The sequence below is a fragment of the Micropterus salmoides genome, unplaced genomic scaffold, assembly GCF_014851395.1.
Source record: "Micropterus salmoides isolate LMB-PRFRI ecotype aquatic unplaced genomic scaffold, ASM1485139v1 Ms_hic_scaffold_16, whole genome shotgun sequence".
NCBI lineage: Eukaryota > Metazoa > Chordata > Actinopteri > Centrarchiformes > Centrarchidae > Micropterus > Micropterus salmoides.
The window spans coordinates 15,408,976-15,435,516 of NW_024040707.1; the positions used below are offsets into that span (position 1 = coordinate 15,408,976).

The window sequence follows — 26,541 nt, forward strand, 5'->3', positions numbered from 1 at the left end:
GTATCATGTGATTATCCTTTTGCATCTTCACTATTTTCTTTCTGTCTTGGTCTTTCCCTCTTCGGTGCCTCTATCTTCCTCCTGTACACTCTATATAATCCAACATTTAAAATTAATATTAGTGGTCTAATACAGCAAGATAAAACATATAAAACAAAGCGCATGAGTTTATGTCAATGGTTTGAGGGGGAAATATCTGCAAAAAAACCCTTTGAAAGACATTCTGTGTAGCAAACTACAATGAGAGCATGCAGTGTGAAGAAGAAATACTGGCTGAGACTAACAGATGTGTATATACGTGTGTGTGATAGTGGGGGGTGGGTGTAGTGTGGAGAATACATGCGTGTACAAGAAAGAGAAAGTAGAGAGAGAGCAGAGCAACAGAGAAGGGACTGAGGGAGAGAGTGGGAGCTGGCAGCTGACAGAGAGAGAAGGAGAGAGCAGCAGCAAGTCTGTCTCTATCTGTCGCCTCTTGGATCTCCGTTAGCACAGCTGTCGGGCTGCTGCCGACTGCGAGGGGATTCTCTCAATCAGAGACCGTGTGAAGGAGTGCCTGAGTACGCAGCAGACACCAGAGTTTTCAAGTAGCTACGCATGAGTCTATGTTCAACTGTTGAGGTTATGGTGCCACACATGGGTGAAGGTTTGACCAGATTCGCTCTGGACTTGACTCAACACCCATGATCCCAAGCCATCTCTGGCATACCCTCTCATTAAGGTAAGCTGTAAAAGTGTTTTACTGACAGTATTCTGTGTTGTAGCGGGACTTATACTGTATGCTTATTTTTTGTTCTGAGAAGGTACTCTCATCCTAATGAGAGTTTTATTATATAAGCATTCTTGGTTAATTTCTAAAACAAGCTTGAAACTGAATGTACAGTGCAGTAGATCACATTGCATTTGTCCCTGGTGTAGTTTCACTGTTTATTGTGTCTGGTCTGACCTGCTTTGTGTGTACAAACATCCGAGTGTTTATTAGTCTTCAACTATCTATTAAGCACACACGCATCGTACAGCACAGTTTATTGAGTGAAAGTTTGGGATTTGTTATGAGTATTGCAGTAGCCATGACATAATAGTCCTTTCACCTTGATATACACTAAACTAATTACATTTGACTGGCATACATTGTATAGTAAGTGTATGTCTAATTCTACATTTAGACGTAGTAGTAAGTGTCAAGTATGAGTCATCATATAAAGTAGTTTTCCAACTACATAAACCATTTCAAATCTTAATTAACAGGCAATAATATCATGTCCTTCCCTGCCCCATGTGTGACTTGCTCTTGCCTGTCGTCATTCCTCCACTAAAGGAGGCAGAACTTTGCACTGACTGTGCTTGTACGTGACACTCTAAAACACAAATAGGGACAATCAAAGGTTCCACTTCCACTTTCCTAAATATACATGTTTCCCTTTGAAATGTGAACCCTAACTCTCTGAAGCCCTCTTCAGTAACATCGAAAGGCTGTGCTCACAATTAATCAGGCTTATGGGGCAGATGAAGGTGAACTCCCATGTAGCTTTGAGTTAAGAAGGTGATATTTTATAAGACCACTGTCCACTAGCTGTGGTCTTACACTGTGGTGGTTACATCATGTTTGTGCCAGCTAATAACCCTGTTTCCTATTTTTTTTCTCCTGGCTAATGTTTGCCATGTGTACTTAGAGAAGGGGGTAAAAATGTATTTAATCCAGAAAAATAGTCAAGCGTACATAATGAATCATGGTTAAGGACTGCATGCACTCATGAGCACACACATACACTCACACACAAATACACACACAATGAAGATAGACATAAAAGCAAGAAGTAACTGACATAATGTGGGGGTGCATAATGAATAAACATTCATTATAGTTTCAGTGTAAGTAGTCACATATGTACTTGTTACCTTTATAAAAATAAAAAAAATATATTTTATAACACCAGGTAGAGGGTCATTCATCAATATGTTGATGGATGACTTATGAAACAAGGTACTAGATAGATGTATTTATCATTTTACAACACGGGGTTGTATAATGAGATAAAGTTAAAGTTGTGGTTCCCTTTATCTACTCACAAAAAGCAAACATTATATACAAAAATGATATACACTAGATGGGTGGATAAATAACAAGTCACAAAAAAAAAAAACTATTTTATTTGGTGCTGTGATGAATTTAGGAGTCTCACAGCCTGAGGGGAAGAAGCCTCTCTGTATTCCGGTGGTATGAACGCAGATGTTTCTGTATATGTTACCAGACGGCAGCAGGGGGAACAGGCTGTAACTGGGTGGGTTCTGTCTTTTCACTTTGGGCTCAGACACCTCACCTCACTGATACTGCTGATGCTAGGTATAGCGTCAGCATATGCTATACCTAGTATATCTTCTGTGAGGTTTTAATCACCCGCTGTAGAGCCCTGTGGTCCTGGGCCATACACATCCCACACCAGTTTGTGATGCTTCCAGTCAGGATGCTTTCTATTGTTCTCTGTGATGCTGATTCTAAGGAACCTAAAACTGTTAATCTGCTCCAAATCAGGTCCTCTGATGTAGACCAGAGTTTGTGTCTTCACCTCCTTTATCCTAAAATCAAAGATCAGTTCTTTTGAGCTGAGCAGTAGGTTGTTCTCTGCACACATCTCTGCAAGATTGTCGATTTCCTCCTGATAAATAGTCTCTTCGTTGTTTGAAACGAGGATGGTAGTGTCGTCAGAAAACTTCACAACAGAGTTCTCTCTCTCTGAGGTTGAAGTCGTGGGTGTGTTGCGTGAACAAGAGGGAACTGAGCACACAGCCCTTGGGGGCTCCGGTGTTGAGCACTAGAGTGGAGGAAGTGTAGCCGGCAATCCAAACTGTCTGGGGTTTGTGATGAAATCCAGTATCCAGTTGCAGAGTGTGGTACTATGTTTGCTAATCAGTTTCATGAGGGAGATTGTGTTGAATGCTGAGCTGAAATCCACAAAATGCATTCTGATGTAGGAGTTGTTTTTTCCAGGTGTGTGAGGGCTGAGTGGAGGGCAGTGGAGATGCATTCTCTGTCGATCTGTTGGTTCTGAAAGCAAACTGGTGAGGTTCTATGCTGACTAGGATGTTGTTCTTTATGTGCTGGAGAACCAGTTTCTCAAAGCACTTCAGAATGGGGGTGAGTGTCATCATGTCCTGTCAATCATTTAGACTAGACACTGCAGAGGTACAGGAACGATAGTGGCAGTCTTTAAGCAGGTCGGAGCACACTCCAGCACACTAGCTGGTTGGCACCAAGGTTATTATAGTTTTAGATTTTGCATTAATTTTTATTTTATTTCGCTTTGACTTTTTGTTTTCAATTTCAGTTTAATTAGTTTTTAACATGGGTTTGCTAGTTTAGTTTAGTTTTTATTTTTGGAAAATGGTTAGTTTTAGTTTAGTTTTTATTAATTTTAATCTTTGTCGCTGCAACATGCCAAGCTCAATTCAGTTTAGTTCAGTCCAGTTTAGTTTTTTAAGCTATCTGAAGCTTGTACATAGGGGTCCAAACACTAAGCACATTATATACTGTATATATATATATATATATATATATATATATATATATATATATATACATACATATACACACACACACACACACACACACACACATACATACAGTGGGGAGAACAAGTATTTGATACACTGCTGATTTTTACATACATCAGAAAAGCAGAACTTAATATTTGGTACAGAAACCATCCATCGTCAACTGCTTATCCTACGTACAGGGTCGCGGGCAATCCAAGCTGACATCGGGCAAACGGTGGGGTACACCCTGGACAGGTCACCAGTCCATCGCAGGGCCACACAACCACTCACACCTAAGGACAATTTAGGGTCACCAATTAATCTAGTCCGCATGTCTTCCCACGCAGACAGGGATGCAAGGCCAGGGCAACCGGGGTTTGAACCCGCAACCTTCTTGCTGTGCTAACCACTGCACCACTTGTGTGCACTGCAGGATTTTTTTAAGCTCTCTTCAGGTCATTGACCAAGTCCTGCCGTGTAGTTCCTCATGATCATTGATGCCCCACGAGGTGAGATCTTGCATGTTGTCGAAATAAATAATACAAATAAATGAAGCACATGCAATCTACAGTATAATTTCTAACCTACATACAGAAAACCCTAAGAGCAAACTACACTAATCCTACTACCCAGTGGTCCCAAGACATTCATTACATGAGTCTCTAGCTCTATCATTCATGGTTATATAGGTGAAATACAATAAATGGAGGACAATACAATTGATGGACAGCTAAGAAACTGGAAGATAGTGGAGGCACCCCTTGGAGCCACAAAACACAGGTCCCTAGCACCCTGAAGGCAAGTATGACTGGAAAGCAATTATATTAAAATCTTAACCTTTATTAATCAAAAATAGGTATTAAGAAAATGTGACGCACAAAGACACAGTTTGGCTGAGATATCAATGAGCCCATAAAACACACACTAGCTGACATGCAGTAAATATAATGACCAGCAAACACGTTAACACAGAGCTAGGGCAGTCAGTGGGCAAGGGACAAGTTTATCCCACACACAGGATGCTAAGCCAGACCATCAGAACGGAACAAAACAAAACAAGGAAAAGAAAACCACCAAGATAGTGACTCACTAAGTTACCTGCAACCCAAACTAAACAAAACACTCCATACAGTTGTTGCATTCATATTATTTTGTACACATGTATGTATAAAACAGATCGCACCAGCTACGCAACTGATCCCTACCTGGGTCTCCCTGACTACTTTAGCCTCCCCCTAACGTTACATGGGTCACCACCTGCTACGCTGCGGCCAGACGCCGCACTGACCCGGGGCTCTCTTAACGGACATGCAGCGTGCCAGCTCTTCATGCGGAGGACAAAATCATAACACACCTGCGACTTACTATCAGGTGCCTATCGTCTAATCACCGCACGCACCGCTGAAGTGCGGGTCCTGCCAAGTGCCCCGCAACATCAGTTCCCCCAGCTTCATATCCACTCAATGTAGGCTTATTAGGTTGTAAAAAATAAATAAATAAAGGAAAACTAAGGACATTTACTCTTTCATTTTAGTTAGTTTTGCAAACCTACAACACATTTTTAGGTAGTTATCGTTTTTTTGTTTTCTGTAGGAAAACTCAAATGTTGAGGGAGAGTGAATTTGTTGAAAACGTAAAGTTGAGAAGAAACAAAAAAGCTGATATTTTATAATTTTATTTTGCCAAATAAATGTGTTAGTTCTCATTATGCTTTTAAAAATGTGCCACGTTTTTTCTTTGGACAAATTTTGGATGACATTATCCTATGACAGTTAGTTTGCATTGTATACAGCCTCTACTGTGCAGTACTGAAGACTGATATGTAACCCAGAAACTTTAGCATCATGTCCATTTTGTCAAATGGTCAAGTGTCAAATTAAAAAAGTGTGTCAAATTAAAAACGCAATCTCAGTGCAACATTTGTTAGCCTGTGGGGTCAACTTTTTTTGAGTTAATGGCAAAATAAACATGTTCTGAATGTATGTGGTAATGGAAATGGTTTTCCACCACACTGCAACGCTCCACATTTCCAAATGGACCATGTTTACTTTACCTTATGGACAAGAAATGCAGATCATATGGACTGTATGGTTTGTCTGTCCACTAATTGTTCACTGGAAGGCTTTTTTTCCCTGAGAAATTGACATTGTTTTGTGTATTGCCTTATATTGTGTGTGTGTGTGTGTGTGTGTGTGTGTGTGTGTGTGTGTGTGTGTGTGTGTCTGTTACTGCATACATGTACTGTAACTTTAGCTGCAAAGTTTCATATTGTGTCACACAGGTTAAAGAGCTGTGAGGAGTTCAGCATTCGATATGGTAAAACGGAAGATAGAAACATTGTTTCCAAGTAAAAGAGAATGATACATTGAGAAAACAACAAGTCAGAGCTCTTGTTTTGAGGACTGAGGTAGTAGGGCTTGTTGTCTCTCTCCTGCCAAGTTGGATCTAAATACTGCCTGTTATTGACAAAAACGCTCTGCTCAAAAAGTATTATAACATGCTAAATAGAAAGTGGTTCAGAATTGTAGAAATGTTTGGTTCCTTGGCTGTTTTCTTCAAGGTATCAGAGGTACAGCTAGCTGTATTATATTGTTTGGCTTTTAAATGTGTGCAGATATGCACATGCATCACTCGCCTGTTTTTGCTTTTCTTTTGTGGTTTGAAACAGGACTCTTTGCGGTTGCTACTATTCGTCTTATTTATTTCAGACAAAAGATAATAGCATTTTTAAAACACAATGTAACCACTTGATGCCAACAATGTTGCCACTGTTGCACAATGGAGCCAACCAGGAAACATTAACTGTCATGATCATGGGTTTTATTTTGTTGTTTTTCTGTTAGTTTGTCCAATTCTGTTTTACTTCTTGCCTCTGTGTTCTTGTTTAGGTTTTGTTAGTTGATCATTGCTTCCTTGTTCTCTTTTGTATTTAGTTACTCATATCCTTGTGTATTGTCAGTAGCTTTACTTCCTGTTTTATTTTGTAATTTTGGTGTTTTTGTCTAGCTTGGTTTCCTGTCTGCCTTTATTCCTAATTTGTCTCACCTGTGATTAATTGCCCTGCTTGCTTGTGTGTGTGGTGTGCCCTCAGCTGTGTTCAGTCCTTGTGTTGTCATTGGATGTTGAATGTTCTGCCTTGTGCTCTGTGTCCCTGGATTTCTGGATTGTTGTTGTGTTTGGATTACCTTGCCTTTTGTTGGATTTAACCCTTGTTTGGACTCTAAAAGCCTATTTTTGTTCATTCAATAAATCATCTAAAACTGCATCCTCCTCGTAAGTGTCTGCAATTTGGGTCCACACCCCTATTTCCCTACTACTGCACTCAGCTCTACCTGATATTAACAAAAATATAATTAAGGGCAGGGTAGCAAAACATTAAGTGTGTTTTGTGTTATGATCATAGTCGATGGTTGTGACTATGCTCTAGATATTATAGGCAACTGTTAGATGTGATAAAGTAACCAAGAGAGTATACTGAAATCCAAGGCCATCACCTGAAAGGAACTAAAATGATTGGTAAAATGTATTTAATCATTGACAAGAATTTAGAGATGGATGAGACCATCGGGTTTGCGGTGAGCATTACTTACATGCTCGTGGAGATGCTATGCTGCAAGTCGATTTGGTGCAACAGAGTGGTGTCTTGAAGACTGCGGGGGATGGTTGCAGATTAGTGGATGGAGAGAGTAAAACTTGGTCCAAAATTAGTACCTTTCATAGCTTTTATAATGTAAAGCAAAACATTTAATAAATTATGACAATGCCTTATCAAATTATTATAGCTAATGATGTATAAATTACTTAACATAATCAAACAAAATGATACTGATAAAATCACTCAAAGTCGTTTAAGCTCTTCTTGAGCACGCTCTAAGGGTCTACCATAGCTGCAGAGGGCCCGCAGATAGTATAAAGCACATTATTATTATCAAAATCCCCTAGCAACATAACCATTTTGATAAAATCACTCAAATACAGTCATTACAGAGTATATTAGCACACAGATGAAGTTGTTCGTTTGTGGTCTGAATTCACTCATGTGAGTCATTGCACTTTACCAGGAACCCTCCAGAAAGTCAGAGGTGTGAAGTCAGTCCATGGACGCAGCTGGCAGCTACGATTGGTCAGTGACCTGTGACCTATGACGTCACCTCATCAACAAAACCACAATGCAACTTCATACTTTTTCCTCCGTCTGTCTCTCAGCCTCAGCTTGTCTAGGAGTGGTGACCTGCAGTGAATTTAACTTAGTAATGATTATTATCATATTATTTTATATAAATAATAATGCAATTTAAACCCTACTCCCCAACAGATTATAGTGTAATATACATTAATTAGCCAGTTTATTAGGTACACCTAGCTAATACTTAAAGAGGTGCTATTATGCTCATTTTCAGGTTCAAAATCCTATTTAGGGGTTGTAACAGAACAGGTTTACATGGTTTAATTTTCAAAAAACACCATATTTTTGTCATACTGCCCATTGCTGCAGCTCCTCTTTTCAACCTGTGTGTTGAAGGCTTCATTTTAGCTATGGAGTGATACATCATGCCTCTGCATGATCTTTGTTGGGAGTGGCACATGCGCAGTTCATAGTAAGTACTACTAGCCAGTCAGAAGCAGAGAAGGGCGGGCGGGTCAGTGAGAAGCCGGTAAACACGGCTTCGATTCAGCTGTATACACTCACCTAAAGGATTATTAGGAACACCATAGTAATACTGTGTTTGACCCCCTTTCGCCTTCAGAACTGCCTTAATTCTACGTGGCATTGATTCAACAAGGTGCTGAAAGCATTCTTTAGAAATGTTGGCCCATATTGATAGGATAGCATCTTGCAGTTGATGGAGATTTGTGAGATGCACATCCAGGGCACGAAGCTCCCGTTCCACCACATCCCAAAGATGCTCTACTGGGTTGAGATCTGGTGACTGTGGGGGCCATTTTAGTACAGTGAACTCATTGTCATGTTCAAGAAACCAATTTGAAATGATTCGAGCTTTGTGACATGGTGCATTATCCTGCTGGAAGTAGCCATCAGAGGATGGGTACATGGTGGCCATAAAGGGATGGACATGGTCAGAGACAATGCTCAGGTAGGCCGTGGCATTTAAACAATGCCAATTGGCACTAAGGGGCCTAAAGTGTGCCAAGAAAACATCCCCCACACCATTACACCACCACCACCAGCCTGCACAGTGGTAACAAGGCATGATGGATCCATGTTCTCATTCTGTTTACGCCAAATTCTGACTCTACCATCTGAATGTCTCAACAGAAATCGAGACTCATCAGACCAGGCAACATTTTTCCAGTCTTCAACTGTCCAATTTTGGTGAGGTCTTGCAAATTGTAGCCTCTTTTTCCTATTTGTAGTGGAGATGAGTGGTACCCGGTGGGGTCTTCTGCTGTTGTAGCCCATCCGACTCAAGGTTGTGCGTGTTGTGGCTTCACAAATGCTTTGCTGCATACCTCGGTTGTAACGAGTGGTTACTTCAGTCAAAGTTGCTCTTCTATCAGCTTGAATCAGTCGGCCCATTCTCCTCTGACCTCTAGCATCAACAAGGCATTTTCGCCCACAGAACTGCGGCATACTGGACGTTTTTCCCTTTTCACACCATTCTTTGTAAACCCTAGAAATGGTTGTGCGTGAAAATTCCAGTAACTGAGCAGATTGTGAAATACTCAGACTGGCCCGTCTGGCACCAACGACCATGCCACGCTCAAAATTGCTTAAATCAACTTTCTTTCCCATTCTGACATTCAGTTTGGAGTTCAGGAGATTGTCTTGACCAGGACCACACCCCTAAATGCATTGAAGCAACTGCCATGTGATTGGTTGATTAGATAATTGCATTAATGAGAAATTGAAAAGGTGTTCCTAATAATCCTTTAGGTGAGTGTATGTTCCCCTTAACAGCTTAGCAACATGGACTGGAGCAAGAGTTTCAGAGTGGTGAGTTATTAATCTGTAACAAATCTTTCATCCATAAAGTTTTAACTGAGCTCTGTTTCTATATCACAGTAACAACTTCATGTCCATTGACTGCCTGGAAGGTAGCTAGTGTTTGGAAGGGAGAGGAGAGGTGTGTGCTACAGCTCCGTGTTTTTCCACTGGTGTTTTTGAGGGCATGTCGGACTAGCTGCTTGGTGAGCGTTATATGATCCCTCTGTTGTCACAGGTATGAAAGGGAAACGGCTGGACTACCAATGAGCTGTTTTCAGGCAGTTCAGAGCAGTGTTTTCTGTGGGATATGGAAACTCCTTTTGGGGTGGACTTTGCAAACCCATTACATGCATAAAAAAGATATAAACTCAATAAAGAAGAGGGAAAACGCCAAAAAGCATAATACCACCTCTTTAAGCAGCCTAATGCAACAATTCTGAAAAAATCCTACCTTCATAAAGGTGATAATGTTTAGAGGTGTTAATTCAACATTTTGGAGTCTGCAGTTTAAGTGATGCTGTTGATGATGTATTGCGTTATACTGAAAGGTGCTCCCATTATTTTGTCCACCCCATTTATATCACTGAGGGTAGGCTAAATAACCGAAAACACCTACAAGACAGTTGTATTAGACTGAACTAGTTTAGCTAGGTGTTTAGATAAGTTTAGTTGGATTTTGATTTCACACCATGTCAAGAAAAACATACAGCTGTTGGTCTAAACACGAGCACAGGGTGGCTTATACCAATACATAGTGAGTTGTTTAAGCTCTTCTGGAGCATGTTAGAAGTGTCTACCATAGCTGCAGAGGACCTGCAGATAGTATAAAGCACACTGACTATTATCAAAATCCCCTAGCAACATAACCATTTTAATGTAAAATACATCACCATTAACAGAAGATGACACATCTCTTTAATTCTGGGCACCACACAAGATCACCACTACATATATAATATACTGCACCTCAATGCATGAAACCCTCAATGTCACTATATCATCATCATCATCATCATCATCATCAACACCACCATCCCCATTCCCTTCTACTCTGAATTGTGGGGAAGGGCACAATCTCAGCAAATAGCTTTTTTAAGCACCTGCTTGATGAATATGTGATTCAAACTACTGAACTGTAGTCCTGCTATCTTACTGGCTTAACAATCTTAGCAAGGGCATTTCTCTCTTTTGTACCAAACTTGCCATAACAACTGTTTTGTTTCACATGGGACACGAACACCGGCCTCCTGAGTGAAAGTTTCTGACTAACCCATCCACTCCAACAACCTCCTTGCTCTGACTTTTCTGTTCTTTATAATAGGCCTATCTTTAGCGTTGAACAATGACGCTAAAGGGCTTCCCCCAGTGCGTAGCACTATGACACTAAAGGGTGCCATGTGCGTTAGTACCAGACACCGAAGGACTTGACAAAGTGTAGATATTTGACGCTCTAGGAATAAAAAGAGGCTGGAATGGGAGACAATAAGTGCTCTCACATTTAAACAGAGCAATCATTATCATTTCATAATTTCATTCTTTATCAGAAAGTAACATTCATCTCTTAGAGCTAGTACTCCAGGCATAGGTTGGTGGAACCTAAAATCTTCTTCCTGTTATAAATCAACAGGAGTCACGGAGAGGCCTCAGGAGACACAAAATTTACAGCTGAATAATAATGTGTACACTTCCATCCTTGGTTGTTTCTTGCAACTTATAAAGAGTCATGAGTTCTATAAAGCAAAGGAGTGTTAGGTAATGGATTCTTTATGTTTGACAAACTTGCTCTGCATTCTCTATCCTTTGCATTTTGCACTTGAAGGGGTAGTTTAAGGACAAGGACAAACACACAAAGCAACCATTCAATATTTCTTGCTCAACCATCAATCTGCTGTCTTTTGAAGAAGGGTCCAATGTTTTTTACCTTGTCCTTTTTAATTTAGTATCTTACTCTGACTTCAGATTTGTGTCCTCTCCTGTCTACTTCTGTCTTTTTGTGTGACAGAGACAGGTCGCACACACCAATTGTTATGAGTAAAGAGTAGTGTTGTAGTACTCAAGACTGGTCTTAAGACCACTTTTTTATGGTCTTGGTCTCGTCTTGGTATCAGACATTGAGGACTCTGGATTTTATTTCAAAACCAGTCAAGACCAAAACTTTGGGAATGTCAATAAATTGTTTTGCTTTGTCTGGTTTATTTGTTGACATCCTTACTTTGATTGGGTGTAAAACATATTGCTTCAAATGCAACCAATAACCCTAATTAAAAATGTGTTGTTACTGTTAACGACCGTGAAGGTCACCCTTCCCCGCGATGGTAAGCATGGAAAAGGAGTGTTGAATAAAGATGCTTACGTTGATTTCAGCTCTTAGTGTTTGTATGTGGGTGTTTTAATGGGAATGTGGATCTTTCAGATCAATTTGAGAAGTACCTATGATCTCGTTCCACATTTTATTGTGTGTCTTGTAATGTGGGGAACTGGTCTTGGACTTGACTCGGTCTCGCCCTCTCTCGGTCTTGGTCTCGGCTTGGTCTCAACACCCAAAAGTCTCGATAAACTCCGGTCTTGGTCTTGACTTGGTCTCGGTTTGGGCGATCTTGTAACACATGTAAAGGTAAGACCATACCAAAATGATACTTACATATCAAATTATATTGCCAGTTTATGTAGAACAAATTGTTATTGTAACCTTTTTCTGTAGCCAGTGAGTATAACAAACTGGGAGGTGGGTTGGAAATTTCAATGGCTTTTGCTCCATTTGATATATAGATATTACTTTATGTTCCATTTCAGATAGATTCACGAGAAATGACAGGTTACAAGATGTTCTCAATACTGGCCAAAGAAAATCCATGCCTAAAAGAGACACTGTACCAAACAACTGTACTAGCATCTGAAAAATATTTTACATACAAAGAATGATCACACTAAACTTTGTTGTGGCTTGTGAGGGGTTAATTTCCAGCCAGCTGACACAGAGCTGAGGTAACATTGTCAACAGTTATGTTCGTAGCAGTTGCCAACACTAAATGGTTTATGGAAGACGACAAAATATCACATTAATTACATAGTCTGCTTGTTTCTCAACTGCAACTTTGGGATTCAGCTTATGTGGACGGAACTTCTTATAACATACCGGGTATGTGACTGGGCCCACATTTCTCTTAATTCCTCAGACTTCACTGGATTTCATTTTATTAAATTTTTTTCCAAGGTGGGTAACTGACCTGAATGACATTTTCAAGTTTAATTTCATTTGTTTGTTATTTTCTCTAAATCAGAGTACATGAAACCAAGCCTTTCCCTGCATTGACATTTAGTAGCTTCTCACATTGCAAACAATCATAGTGACACATATCAATGAAGCAAAATGGCTGCAAAGTGTTGAATTGGAAAAGTGGAGCGATATTAACGCTGCCGGCAGGATATTCATGTGTTCTGTTAAATGCTGCAGTGTGATGGTTATATTTAGACTGGCTGTTTAAATTTGCGTCAACATATGACACTAGTATAAAATAACTAGGTTCACTGAATCCAAGTCTGTTAAATCCGGTCGGCTCAGGTTAGAACAGAATCGCCATCTTTGCCAGCATAGTTTCTATCCAAACAACGCTTTAATCACCACCCCTCTCACAGCTCTCAGATCTACACACATTGAGAGTGCTGTTATGTAATTTTAAAAAAGGTTGGGATGATTCAACAAGAAAAAACAGAAGACAATCCATAAGAGATTAAAAAAAGGTAAACTGATGATGTTGTAAGCAGCCCTTAAAATGCTTTGTTGTGAAAGAGTTATTCTTCACTTCTCACTGAACAGCCAGTTTAAAAATAAAGATTTGATTCCAACAGTAAGCTCTGGCTGAGCAGCTGCTTTCTCCATGACTCTCTGGGAGTGTGTGTCTATATAATGCCGTGTGCGCTTCAGTAGACTACATGAATTTGTGAAATGGGCTGGTTGCGTGCAGAATAATGTGAGTAATATAGTGTTGTCATGCTACCCAATGTTCTGCCTAATTTTAGTTACACTAAACTACCTAAACTATTTATGCAGTGATATCCATTAAATATATTACAAATGCATGGATTAAACATGAGATATTTCACAGCAAAATTAATATTTTAACAGCATGTAATAAAACAGTGAAATCTCTCTGAACCTACTGCACATACATCATACAGTTAAATGTGAATGGAAAGCTGAACAATTGTTTAATGTCGTTACACAGAGGTTGGGTGATTTGCCTCAAAGCTGAACTGAGCCTTTGTTTCTGACAGGGACATCTGTCATTTACAGTACCCTGAAGAGAAATACACTTTGGCTTCTGTACAGTATGTGTGTGTGTATAAATACCCCTTTGTGATTATCTGCGAGCATGGTCATTCCCGCAGGGTAGATATATCCTGAATGACAAGCAGCCTATGTCAACCATCCTTATACTCATGTACTGTATGCATTATATATGTGGCTGTCCTTCCCAGCCAGACTGTAAGAACAGTATGAACGGGCTCTGAATGTGAACACACACAGACACCACCACACTAATACATGCACTGGCAAGGGTACGGCCACCAACTTAATAGGCTGTGTTCACTGTTAGGAAATGTCTACCTCATTTCCTATTTAAATAGTGGTTTCTCTACCTCAGCACATTATGCCATGTTAAGGTTTAACAAATTATCATTGGATGACAATATTATTGTACGTTTAGCAGTAAATGGGGTTCTGTATTAAAATGTAAATGCACCCACACTCTCCAGAGGCGCATGTGACAAATACTGTTGGACTAGGCACTAATTATCACCAGTTATCACATCTTTTATAGTACATTTTTTAAATCTTTTGTTTTGTTGTTATTTTAGGCTTCTTGTTTTCTCCTTTCTTTTGCACTTTTCCCTCTGCACTGAGAAAGTCTTTGGATCAAATGTTTTGTGTTTAAAATGCTATTTATTGTATAAAAAAGAACATGATTTGACTATATATGATTCTTTAAATTGTATTTTGGTAAATTATCTAATTAAAGTTAATAAGCCAATCACGGATGGTGGCTTTTAAATTGCACTTACAACAAGCCACTGTGTCCATGATTTCTTAACACAATTTTAAAAATTTTGACTCGTCCATTCTCAGCCCATCTTAAATGAGCTCAGGCACACAGAAGGCGGCAGCATTGCATACTGTGTGCATTCCACAATAGGGTGCCATAATATACATGTACCCTGTAGGTGATGAAAGGTTCCACAGTTCATTGGTGTTGTTTGCCCCTGATGAATTGGTATAAGGTATAATGAAAATATATTTGGGTATGGTGTCATTTTGTAAGACTAATTCAGTGCACTGAAGATGGGCCGTACTTTGTAGAAAGGGTTGTTTGTCATTTGAGAATGCTTCATTGTAGACATCAGGGTCATATGACGAAGACGTGCCGCTGCGGCACAGAACTGTGATGTGAGAAGAACCTCATAGAAAGTCAGCAACTCATCCATGTTCCGATGTGTTTGCACTATATAGGTATTTAACATAATTAATAATAATTATTCAATTATCTGACACTTTTTTCCAAAACTACTTTCAATTGCTATATATGTCAGAGGTCATACGCCTCTGGAGCAACTGGGGGTTGTGTCTAGCTCAGGGACACATTGGTGGATGTGTCACAGTGGAAATCTCTCACACCAAAGTCATGTGTCTTAGCCACTGTTCACTTCTCGTAAAACTGTCAATATTCAAAATCTACAGCTGATTTTTTACCTCAAAACTTCTCAGAAGTGGATTTATTGATGAAATTACAAAATACGAAACTGGTTAATATAAAACTTTCTGTTGCTGGCCTCTGTTTGGTGCACGCAATGACGATGCAGTGAATAGTGATTCTCTCTGACCAATCAGCAGTCTGTCGTGTTTTCACGCTACATTTTAGTATCCCTCAGCTCGCTTGGAACCTCGATGGAGGTGAGGTGATACAAAAAAAAGTACCTGGAAGCACGTACAGGTACAACATTTCTACAATGGAAAACCAAACAAAGGCGAGTCGAGCCAAAGGACCTCCGCTCAGACTAGCTTGTTTGAGGGCGTGCCTGACCCCCGCAAGCTGCTTGGCAAGCTTTATGGCGCGTTTTCATTGTGACGTCACAAGTAAAGGAAGTGAAGGGCTGGACTACAAACGAGCTGTTTTCAGGCAGTTCAGAGCAGGGCTTTCTGTAAGAGATGGGAACTCCCTTTGGGCTGGACTTTGGGCTTTTTCACTTTGCAAACCTGTTACATGCACAAAAAAGATATATAACTCAATAAAGGAGAGGGGAAAAGCCAAGAAGCATTAAAAGAATATATGTACAAAATATGATAATTCTATCTGTTGATTAAGGTGTTTTACTTACTTATTTTTGTAGTAGTCTGAGGAAGACATCTTCTTCCAGAAGTCCAAGCAGGAAGTAAACTAAACTGGTCATGTGACTTTTCACACTAGTCACATGATATGGATCCATTTTAATCAAGACAATCTATTTTTTCATTTAAAAGTTGAATTCCTTGCCCAAAGCCAACAATACAAACTTTAGAGCTTCAGAAATAAAATAAAAAGACGAGGCCACAGTTGTGTGCGGTGGGATTAAATGGGCCTAAAAGGGTAAGACACGGGTGCTACGAAAGCCTGCAGTATGGTGAGGTCATACATCAACAGCCAAGTTTTATAAGGAATTCCCGACAGGTCAGTTCTAAGGGCAACAAAAATGAATTATAATGCACAGGAAAATGCAATAAATGTAATTTCTGTAAGAGCTTGCAAGAACCTATAAATTGCATAAGTGTATGGTAACCAGCATTAAAACCTCTTGTTGTTCTTTGTTCGCAGCTCCCAATTTTAAAAGAGTAAAGGAATAGAGGGTAAATGTGTTACAAGGCTATACTCAAATAAACACAATATTATAAGGGGCAAAGTGGTTGTTTATGCAGTCTCTTTCGCTTTGACCCCGTCTTGTGAATTTTTGTGAAGGTCTCTGTTGCCGGATGGTTCACTCAGTGTTGCTTGGAAAGCCATTTGTTTATGAAATCTCAAAATATCAGATAGCCTGGGCCTCTTTCATTTCCGTTCTTAAACATCACAATCATGAAGAAAATATACTGAGGGAGGAACAGTAAAGTATGCAGTGGTAGCATATAGGAAAAGTTGTCAGAAAAATGGAATACTGATTTTTATTAGCCATGCTAACAGCATCGCACTATGCATGGCAATCTCAGTCCGTTGGTCTGGACTGAAAAATCTCACTAACTATTAGATGGATTGACATTTTGTTCAGATATTGATGGTTCCCAGAGGATGAATCTTACAGACTTAGTTGATCCCCTGGCTTTCCGTTTATAGCACCACCATGAGGCTGACATTTATGGTTTTGAGCAAAAAAAACTTAAGAAGCTATTGGATGAATACCCATGATATTTGGTCGAGACATTTATGTACGGATTTTTCCCTAAGCCTTGTTTCAATATGTGTATGCATTTCTATTGGTCTTTGGATCAAATCTTTTCCATTTTGTTCTTATTGTATTGTTGTGTTTTTTGTGTTTTTGTTGCTGTTGTTGTTGCAGTGTATAAATTATACATATCATACATAAAGTTATACAGGGCAATATAAGTCATTTTATACACCTAAAAGTATAAGTAAAGATTATAATAAAATTGTAATGATCTGTTTATGCAAGACAACAATGTGAATACTACTGATAAAAAGACAAGAAAAGGTGGAGGTAAAAGTTGCAAGGGAAGATGTAGGAGGCATCGGCTGATTAGATGCAGACGATGAATGAAACTCTGAAGAGGTGCAGTTGGCTTGAGAGTACAATCAGCAAAAATAGCTTATGAGATAGCAAAGACTTGAAAGGGATTTCCTGACTTTCTCATTCAGTGAAATATCATCTAATACATGGATTGGCACATTCATGGTTCCTAATGACTGCTACCTGCATGCAAGTGCAACATTCTTAGCGTTAGAGCTGCTAGCTGGCTGTATCTAGTTACATATGTTTTAATCTAAATTGGTACTTTCAAGCCAAAGCTGTACCACTGCCTCATCCAACATGATGAAACCCAATGTCCTTTTAGCCTTTTTTGTTTCCTTGTTGTGTGTTGTGTTGTGATTATAATACACCAAATAAACCAAATATTCTTTAAGCATAATTTCAATGTTGGATTGAAGTCCTTTGAAATCAGTAGGCTTGCAATAAATAAAATCATGAGGCAAAAAGTACCAGTACTACATGCAAAAATAATCAGCATCATTATGTAGTAATTTAATCTTAAAATTACAGCTTCAAAAGAATTTTGATGGTGCACTGAGTTGTAATAGGGAGAATGCTATCTCTGCCATTACTTTGCTGACCTTCTTGCTGTTGGACTAGTAAGTAACTTATTAGCTGGCTTGCTATACCTTGCTTGATGTTGTCCTGTGTTACCAAATCTGTCAACTGGAGCCAGAGGTTTTCACAGTTTAGCCAAGAGCCATGTATCTCAATGTTGGCAATCTCACTAGATAACACACTCAGACATTGGTAAAATTACTCATTTTGGTTGCTGAAAAAGAGAGACCAGTTAACCAGACCAGAGAGCTGAGAGGGGATGATAACTGCCTATGAGCTACTGTACATTCTGGGGTGGGACACTAACACTTACTGTAGTACACCACGATCGCTTGATTAAAATAAAAAATTATAACAGAATAAAAAGATCCTATTAAAGTCATCACTGTGTCACCCACTGACTGAAATGTACAATACGTTTTTTTAAAGTATTTTACTTCGGCTATACTCATTTGACACAATATTATTCAATACAAAGCTGTTTACACTGAGCTTGTGTGTGAGAAAGGACTTTATCACAGTGGAGTTGTTTTCCAGGTATTTAGGGTTTCTTTAAATTCCTAATTGAAATTTCTGTACTCCATGCCCTGCTTGTTATGTATTTCCCTCTGTTATGCCCAGCCTCTTCTAACTCATGTTTATAGCCTTTTGTGCAGAATCATGATTAAGTAGGCTACTTATGTGTAACTCTAAATTCTAGAGTTTGTGAAATCATTTTTAATAGGCACCAACAGGGCAGTATAACACACTTAACAATGGCTTATGTCTAAAAAACCACAGCATGTAAAAACTTTAACTGACCATAAGCATAAAGAGACAACTTACATCTTATCCCTCTCTTAACAATGGTATCACTAGTAACATTAAAATAATAACTATTGCAGTTGTTACACCCACCCCAGGTGTGGGGTCAGGTGCAGCAGTTTAATATCCTGTTAAAAGGATGAAAGATGTTAATAGTAACCAGTGAGGCAGACGCAGTGTGTTACGTTGGCTTCTTCTCTCAGTAGACTGAGAACCGTTTTTATTTAACAGCAAAATATACAAAATTACGGCAAGTCTATTTTTGTCTTTCATTAAATGCTGACAATTTACGTTCAAAAATGATTTCTCCTCATTCAGGTAGAATACAATGGATTCACATGCTGAACAGTCCTCATATGCCAAAATATACTTCTTTCATCAAGGTAAAGAAAATAAAGTACATTTACGTTACAAACAGTGCTCATATTCAGAATACATAACTCAGTGTTTGACGTAACGTACAAGCCATTTATTCTCTGAAACAATCCCATATACAAAATACACTTACTCCTCACACTCATTATTACTCCAGAGTGGATACAAGACTCAATTTCCTCTATCAGTTACATGCATACAACATGTGAATAATTAAGTACCACTACAGACATACAGTAGAACACTGTGTACTGAAGTTGTTAAATAGACTGGGCTACTGACAAAGTAAACAAACCAACTGATACAACAATACTGATAAAAGATACATAAGCAACACCACAAACAGCTTGAGCATGGTGTTAATGCAGATGGGTAGCTAGCCCCTCCTGAACATCACTATACTCTAAGGACAACAGCGCTGCCGGAACTAGGTCGGTGCCATCTGTAATACATTGAGTTGTCGTAACTACTGTCTGGCAAGCTAAACTCCAGCTAAACAACAACATAGTGCTAATGAACACTTCAAAGCTTCACAGCAGATCAACAGAACATAAGTACATATATGTGTGGAGATACTCCTGTCAAATCTGAGCGATAGATTATTGTAATGTATTGTTATAGCACTAGGAGCGCGGTTGTAAAATACAGTCCCTGTTCTGTGTGACTCTAGCAAGCCACCATACCTCCTCTACAGTTGTTGTTCCGGAACCACAGTGCGCCACAGGAGAATAAAGCGTTACCGTGAGCAACAGACAGGTCTCCTTCTTTTCGGTCACGGTAGCAGTATATTACAATTTTAAAATAAAAGTGGGAGCTTAGATCACTGGTTGCTCGGCCAGTGGTGAAGCTAGCGGAGGTGCTAATGCTAACCACGCTAACTATCATTAATAACATACCCATATATATTGTTGCGAAGTCTAAACAGTTCATACCCTCACTCTTAGTCTCTGTAATATTCCCCTATGGCTTTAAATATGTTTTCTGGCAAATACCCACCTAAAAAAGGATAAAAGATGTTAATAGTAACCAGTGAGGCAGACGCAGTGTGTTACGTTGGCTTCTTCTCTTAATAGACTGAGAACCATTCAGAAGGCCACAACAGCATGCTTAAAACAGCTAGGGACCTGGCCCAGCTGAAGAGATAAGATTAAAATTGAAACCAAACATGGGCCAAGTAGTATTTTAAAAGCAAAGATGTGGGTAAAATATCAGCAGGGCTTTGAGAAGGTTTCATTGTGCCCACTAACTTAATAATGTCATTCAGGGAAATGGGGCAGAAGAAGTCCAGTATTGAAAGTCTGTGATGTTTAACTATATGGAGGTTTGCTGATGGTACCATGCCTGCCCTGACAGCTCTAACCTTGTTCACAAAATGAGACAAAAAGTAGTTGCTGTCAACATTTGAAAACACAGGGACAATACATGCAGCAGAAGAAACAATGTTGTTAATAGTCTCAAACAGAGCTTTAGGAATTTTTTTTACAGGCAGATATCAGATTAGTAAAATAAGAGTCTTCAGTTTTCTTGATCATTTCATTTAGGTCTATTAAGAACTCTTTAAGATGCAGCAGTGGCCTTGGAGTGGCTTTCCATAAACGCTCAGTTCTCCGTCAGACACACCTCAAGCTGAGAACATGGCATCATTCATCCATGGATGTTTTAGTGAATTTTTGAGTGAATTTGAGTGAATTTCTATAATTTTAAGAGGCGCCACTTTGTCCAATAGCAGGGTGCAACGATCATTAAATGCCTGTGCACAAGTGTCCACGTCATTCGAAATAAGAACCAAGCTTGAGTCAAACGCGGGTGAAAATTTCTGAACAGTAAGCTGGTTAATCAAACGTGAGCAGGACGCTAGTTTAGCAGGCAGAGGATCCTCATCACAAACAAGATCAAATAAGATGCTTTTGTGATCACTGACAAATACATCTTTGATGCAAACATTATTAATGTTTTTACCATGAGAAAGAACAAGATCGAGTGAATGTCCCTTGCTGTGCATAGAACCAGAGACATGCTGAGTAAAATTAAAAGATTCAGTGATATTTACAAATTCAGATGCATTTCTGCAAGTATCATCATCCACTTAAAATCACCAACAATGTCACTCTAGCTTAATAATGGATGATAAGAAGTCAGCAAAATCAGTAAGAAAAGACGCCGGTGGCCCAGGTGGCCCAATTGAATGACCAACTTTAGTCTTCTGTAGTTCAAAAGAAGAGTACGTGCCAGCGCTCCTTGACTGGCAGATAAAATGTTTTTTACCACAGCAAGACCTCCACCACGACCCGTGAGACTTGGTGTTCTGTCCACAGGACAGAGCTCATTCAAGTGATAATATTCCATTGTCGCAAAAAACATCTGCTTTAAAAACAAATGGACAAACGGGCGGCACTTGTTCTGGCATTGATTGAGGTTGAGAGGTGTACAAACACACAGAAGACAGGGAAACGAAGATCCGTGTGGATACATGAGACCCTCAGAAAGAGGAGACAACACGGGTAGTAGTAGGCCTACCACCAGCTGGTCCAGGAGCTTCGTCTTAATAATGGTGGGTTCAAGGATTAATTTATGATGTGTCGGGAACAGTTTGCTGCAGTCTCCGGACAATCCAACTAACTGTAAACTTCCATCATCACAACGGATGGCCGTCTCTCCATTCATTCAATTGGACAGCTGGAAAAACACGTGAAAGCTTTTCTGCTCAGAGCACTCCTTTGAAAAGGCAAGGCGCCCAGAGCGCATAACTGGGGTTACGTACTGTAACCCGGATTCTATGAGTATAGGTGCAGCCCTCTAAGGCTATCGCTATTGGGCTTACCCCTTCCGCGCGCCTGCGCGGCACTGAGAATTTTAGTCTACGCCCACCCACAGCGTGGGCCTCCCCTATGTCCGCACCTTGTATGTATTCAACGGTGAGACCCAGCCTTCGGCTTCCAAATGCCTTTTCTTCAGCACAGAGAACCAAGGTCCAGTGAGACCTTCAACTTAGGGGGCTGCACCTATACTCATAGAATCCGGGTTACAGTACGTAACCCACGTTCTATTTTGTATAGGCTTCGCCCTCTAAGGCTACCGCTATTTGGTTAGAGGCGAAGCAGGATGAGTCAACGCCTCACTGGCCCATACGGTACCACCAAGCACAACTCACCTGCCCAGAGCCATAATGAGCCACCCAGTCGCCCGCTGACCGCGGCATTGGTCTTGGTGAGCGCGTGAGCACTGATGGCGCGGCATGAGAGGCCGAGGGCCAACCGATGCGTAAGTCGGGAAACTGGGTGGGGGGCCCCGCAGCTGTACAGACGCAGGCGGGGTCACGACAGCAACCGCATCAGCTGCGAACAGGGCAGGGCCACGTAAGCAGCGGCCACCCCCCCACACCGTACACTTACAAGAAGAATCACTCAGCCAAAACACTCAGTACTGAGTGAGTCAGAAAGAGACAGGAGACATCCCGCAGATAGAAATGGACGAAAGAGCATGGGGATGAGCATGGGGACGGCCAGGAGGTCACCGTGCAGATGTCGTCCCACTGTGCAACGCCACTGAGGATGAGACGGCTCTCGTGAAGTGCGCTCTGATGCCATCCGGGGGAGACTCACCAGCAGACACGTAAGCCTGGGAAATGGCATTGCACAGCCAGTGAGACAGGCGCTGCGCCGACAGGGGAAGTCCCTCAGGTTGGCCAGCAGCAATGAAACCGGTTGCTAGATGTCATTAGCCGCAGCTAATGCAGCAACTTGGGCACATGGGGTCTCCCAGGTCGGCTGATCAAGGCAGACCGCATGTAAGCGTCACATTAGCTATCAGTTAGCTCAACGTTAGCTCCCTATTAGCTTGCCTCGCCACGGCAACCTAGTGGCGTCGAGGCCGGCGTCATCAGAGGTCGGAACGGGGGAAGCTCGGAGACGCTCGGAGACCCGTGAATGGGAAGAGTGGAGCCATCCAACCGATTTTCAGCAGATCGAGGGCTTCGTCCAGAGAGTGGGTGGACCGCCACACCTCCTCGTCCTGAACGGCAAAGCTATCTGCCTGGTGTCGCCACTCTTCGGGGGGGAGAAGGGCGCAGAACGGACAGTGCGAACCGAGAGTGAGCGCTCAGCCGGCGTGCTCCGGTCCGAGGCACTCCTAGCAGCGGGGACGGAGATTGCCCCGCACGATGTAGCCCGTGTAGCAGACTCCGCACACCCGTCCGGTTGTAGTGGCGTCTCGACCCGTTCTGGCTGGCTTGCTGGAAGACACCGTTCTTCTTATTTTCCGGCTGGAAAGTCTTTTGTCGGGGTAGACAAAAATTTTCAGTGCCGCAGGAAGGGGTAAACCCAATAGCGATAGCCTTAGAGGGCGAAGCCTATACGAAATAGAAACAGTCCACAGAACGCTCACTACAATTGAAAACAATTTAAAATAGGTGCCTCTCATTGCAAAAAGCGCATTCTGTCTGATCAGGGCCTAAAGCTTTACTAATAGCATTACAAGATTTAAGCTCTTCAAGTTTTAGATCTTTATAAATGGTGTAAGTGAAACCTTTTGTTCATTATGGTCAGACAAAAGACTATGTGTCTTGTAAAAGACTTGTGATCACTATTTTTCCTGTAGCACTGGTCAGTTCAGCAGTTCACAGTTAAAAGAGGAACAAAAGCTCTACTGTGTGTATTGTTTGCATTCTCTCGATGACATCCTCGTGCAGAGTGGCAGACCAAATTCTTAATTTGTTGTGCTATCCATGACTTAAGAAGATTGCTTTGACCTGAATTGATCTCTACCATCTAACCAGATGACAAGATCCATGGCCCTGCCTAAGGTAATGATAATGTTTGTGTTCTTTCAAAGATTAGTCTAGTGTAGTGGCATTTCAGTTTCAGTTTTTGTTCATTTCTTGTAAAACATCATTTGGAGAGCACTTGGTTGTGGCAGTATGTGTTGAAGAGTTTGGTTCAGACAAAGAAATTTTATGGTGAGGGAGATGCATGAAGAGATAGGAATTTGGTTACAATGCTGAAAGTGTACACTTAGCTCCTTAAACCTCCTTATTTTAATCATTTTTTGTAATCAACCCATCATCACACTGTACGTGCATCTGTATTATTTTACTTTCACACTGGAAGGCAGAAAAAAAGACAGAAATTGAGATAAACAGGAACAAATGCTTTGGAAGAAGAGTATTAGGGCCTTGACCAATGGTGGAATATGGTTCCAGAGACAACAACCTTAAGAGCTAAGTGTGACTGAATGGGGAAGACAGTAGATCAGTAGATAGTGAGTAATAGTGCTTTCAGTGTGCCTCATGGGACACCAAGTACAGTTACAGGGTGATTGACAGCTTGTTGTATAACAAAGGTTAGCTCAGAATTTGTCTTTTTATGGACTCAGGTCATATAACTGTAATAAATGTTTTGGAATTGCTCAGTATCTTGCTTTTTAAAAGCAAGTGAACAAATGTAATCTGCTTTCTTTATCTGAAGTGGTTGGTGATACAAAATGCTTTTTTTTAGCAGAAATATTTGTGATTCAGTTACAAGAAATGCTGCACTTCTCCCCATTGGTGGAACCCACAAGACTAATGTAATTCATGGTAACGGGAAAACATTGCTAACATTATTAGGCATGCAATAATAACCGTAACCGATCTATCAATAACAGAATAGGCCTACAACCATATTGTATAACACATATTACACTGGGTCTCCAACTAATGACATCTTATAATATACTGTAAATTAACATATCCCTCAAGCCTCTCAGACCCAGTGTAACAGTAACTTAATAAGCCTGTAACATTACGTGGTAAACAATTAACCTGTAACCTGTCTGACATTAACAAATGTCGTCTTTCTCTTGGTTTAACGTTAGTCAGCAGATGGTGGTAACGGAATGTGGATGATTACATAACGTGTGGCACGCAAACAAACACTTATCTTTTCAAATTATTCAGTGAATGCCAATCTAATCAAATTAACTTCACTTAGCTACAAAGCTAGTAGCAAGCTAACGTTACATAGCTGATGCTGAGCTAACACATGTTTGCTAACTGTTCAGGTGACTCACCAGGTGCCTGACAAAGTTTGACGTGGTCGATCCAGTATCCTTTATTTTGACACTGCAAACTATAAATAGAATTTAGCGATTGTTTTGTTTAGGCCTTGTGTGAAGTTATCGCCAAAGATTATGAAAAATGGTACAGCAGCAGTAGGTTTGCAGGCCATGATGTTGTTGCTGAGTTTGTGGAGCTAACTAGCTTGCTTAGCTAGATGCATCTGTAATTCACGTTAACTGTCATTTTAACCGGGATGATAATTTTGTCTATAGCAAAAAACAGGCTTGAAACAAATGTACTCACCAGAGAAAGTGAACAGCCAACTCCTAATAACTTTTTTCAACGACGCTGGATAAATTTACACAGTGCTGTTGGTACGAGTCACTCTAGCCTGATTGACAGGTCACCATGGTAACGACTTGTCAATCACAGATAATCCCGCCTTAAAGTATACTCTGCTTTATGGTTTATTTTCCTCTAAATCGGACCATAATTTACTAAATGAACATCATGTTGCATTGAAGAAGACTTGAAAATAGAGATTGAGACCATAAACTCATCAGGAAAGTGTTTACTGAGGTAATTATTCATCTGAGAAGAAGTGTCATTTTACCATTATTTCTAATGGAGCCGGACTTCTTTTTGCATCCAGAAGAGTCGCACCCTGCTGGCCGCTCGATAGAATGCAGATTTAAGGGACTTCGCGTTCACCTCAGGTCTCTGACCGGAAACTTCCCACTCGGTTGAAACATGTACACAATCAGCTAATTATTAGGGTTCTCGGTTGAAACGACTATCTAGAACAGATACTTTTTATGAGTACAAGTATCATTGGAGTAAAATGTGTAAATATCTGTATTTTTATAATAAACTATAAATATAGGAACATTTTAAAAAACATTCTCTTAGTATTGTAGTCCAAATCTAGCTATGAAGCTCGATTCTAAGGCTGTTCTGTAAATAGTTTTCTAGTAAATATAGTAACTTCTGATCAACCCATACCAATGTCAGCCTTAAATAACTAACTTCCTGTTAACTAGCATTCAGAGCAGTCTGAAGCCTGAGCTTTTTGCCCACAGGGATTAGGCTACTGAAACTACAGCCATGTTTAGTAAAAACCTCTCACATGAAAAATAAGGAAACCAGAGAGCATACCAAATTGTTTCATTTTATCCATACACCATTAACATTAATTAGCTATGATCTAACCTGCCACCGCTGATTTCAACAAGTTAAAGCAACTGTTAAAATAAAAAGACAAACAAATAAATAAAATGAGAAGTGGTTACCTATATATTTTCCATTGCTTTTTGCTAATAAAAAAGATTGAGGAGATATAAAAGTAAAAGTCTTTATAATAAATGTGTTAGTGTCAGAGTATAATATATCTGGGTGATGTTGACCATGGAAAATCTGACAACACAGCACAGAAAACCTGACCGTCACACATGGTTAGAATCACACCTTGAGCCCCTCTGTCACCCCAATTTTTATGTGTTAC

At 40.3% G+C, this 26,541-nt stretch overlaps 1 protein-coding gene across 1 annotated transcript in view; it reads left to right on the top strand.

Moving 5' to 3' along the window:
- The first annotated feature begins 473 nt into the window (after positions 1-473).
- opn7b (opsin 7, group member b) overlaps positions 474-26,541 on the top strand; it is a 77,188-nt gene continuing 51,120 nt past the window's right edge. The window contains exon 1 of the mRNA XM_038721859.1: positions 474-718. The gene's annotated coding sequence lies outside the window, so the exon portion shown is untranslated. The remainder of the gene's footprint in view (positions 719-26,541) is intronic.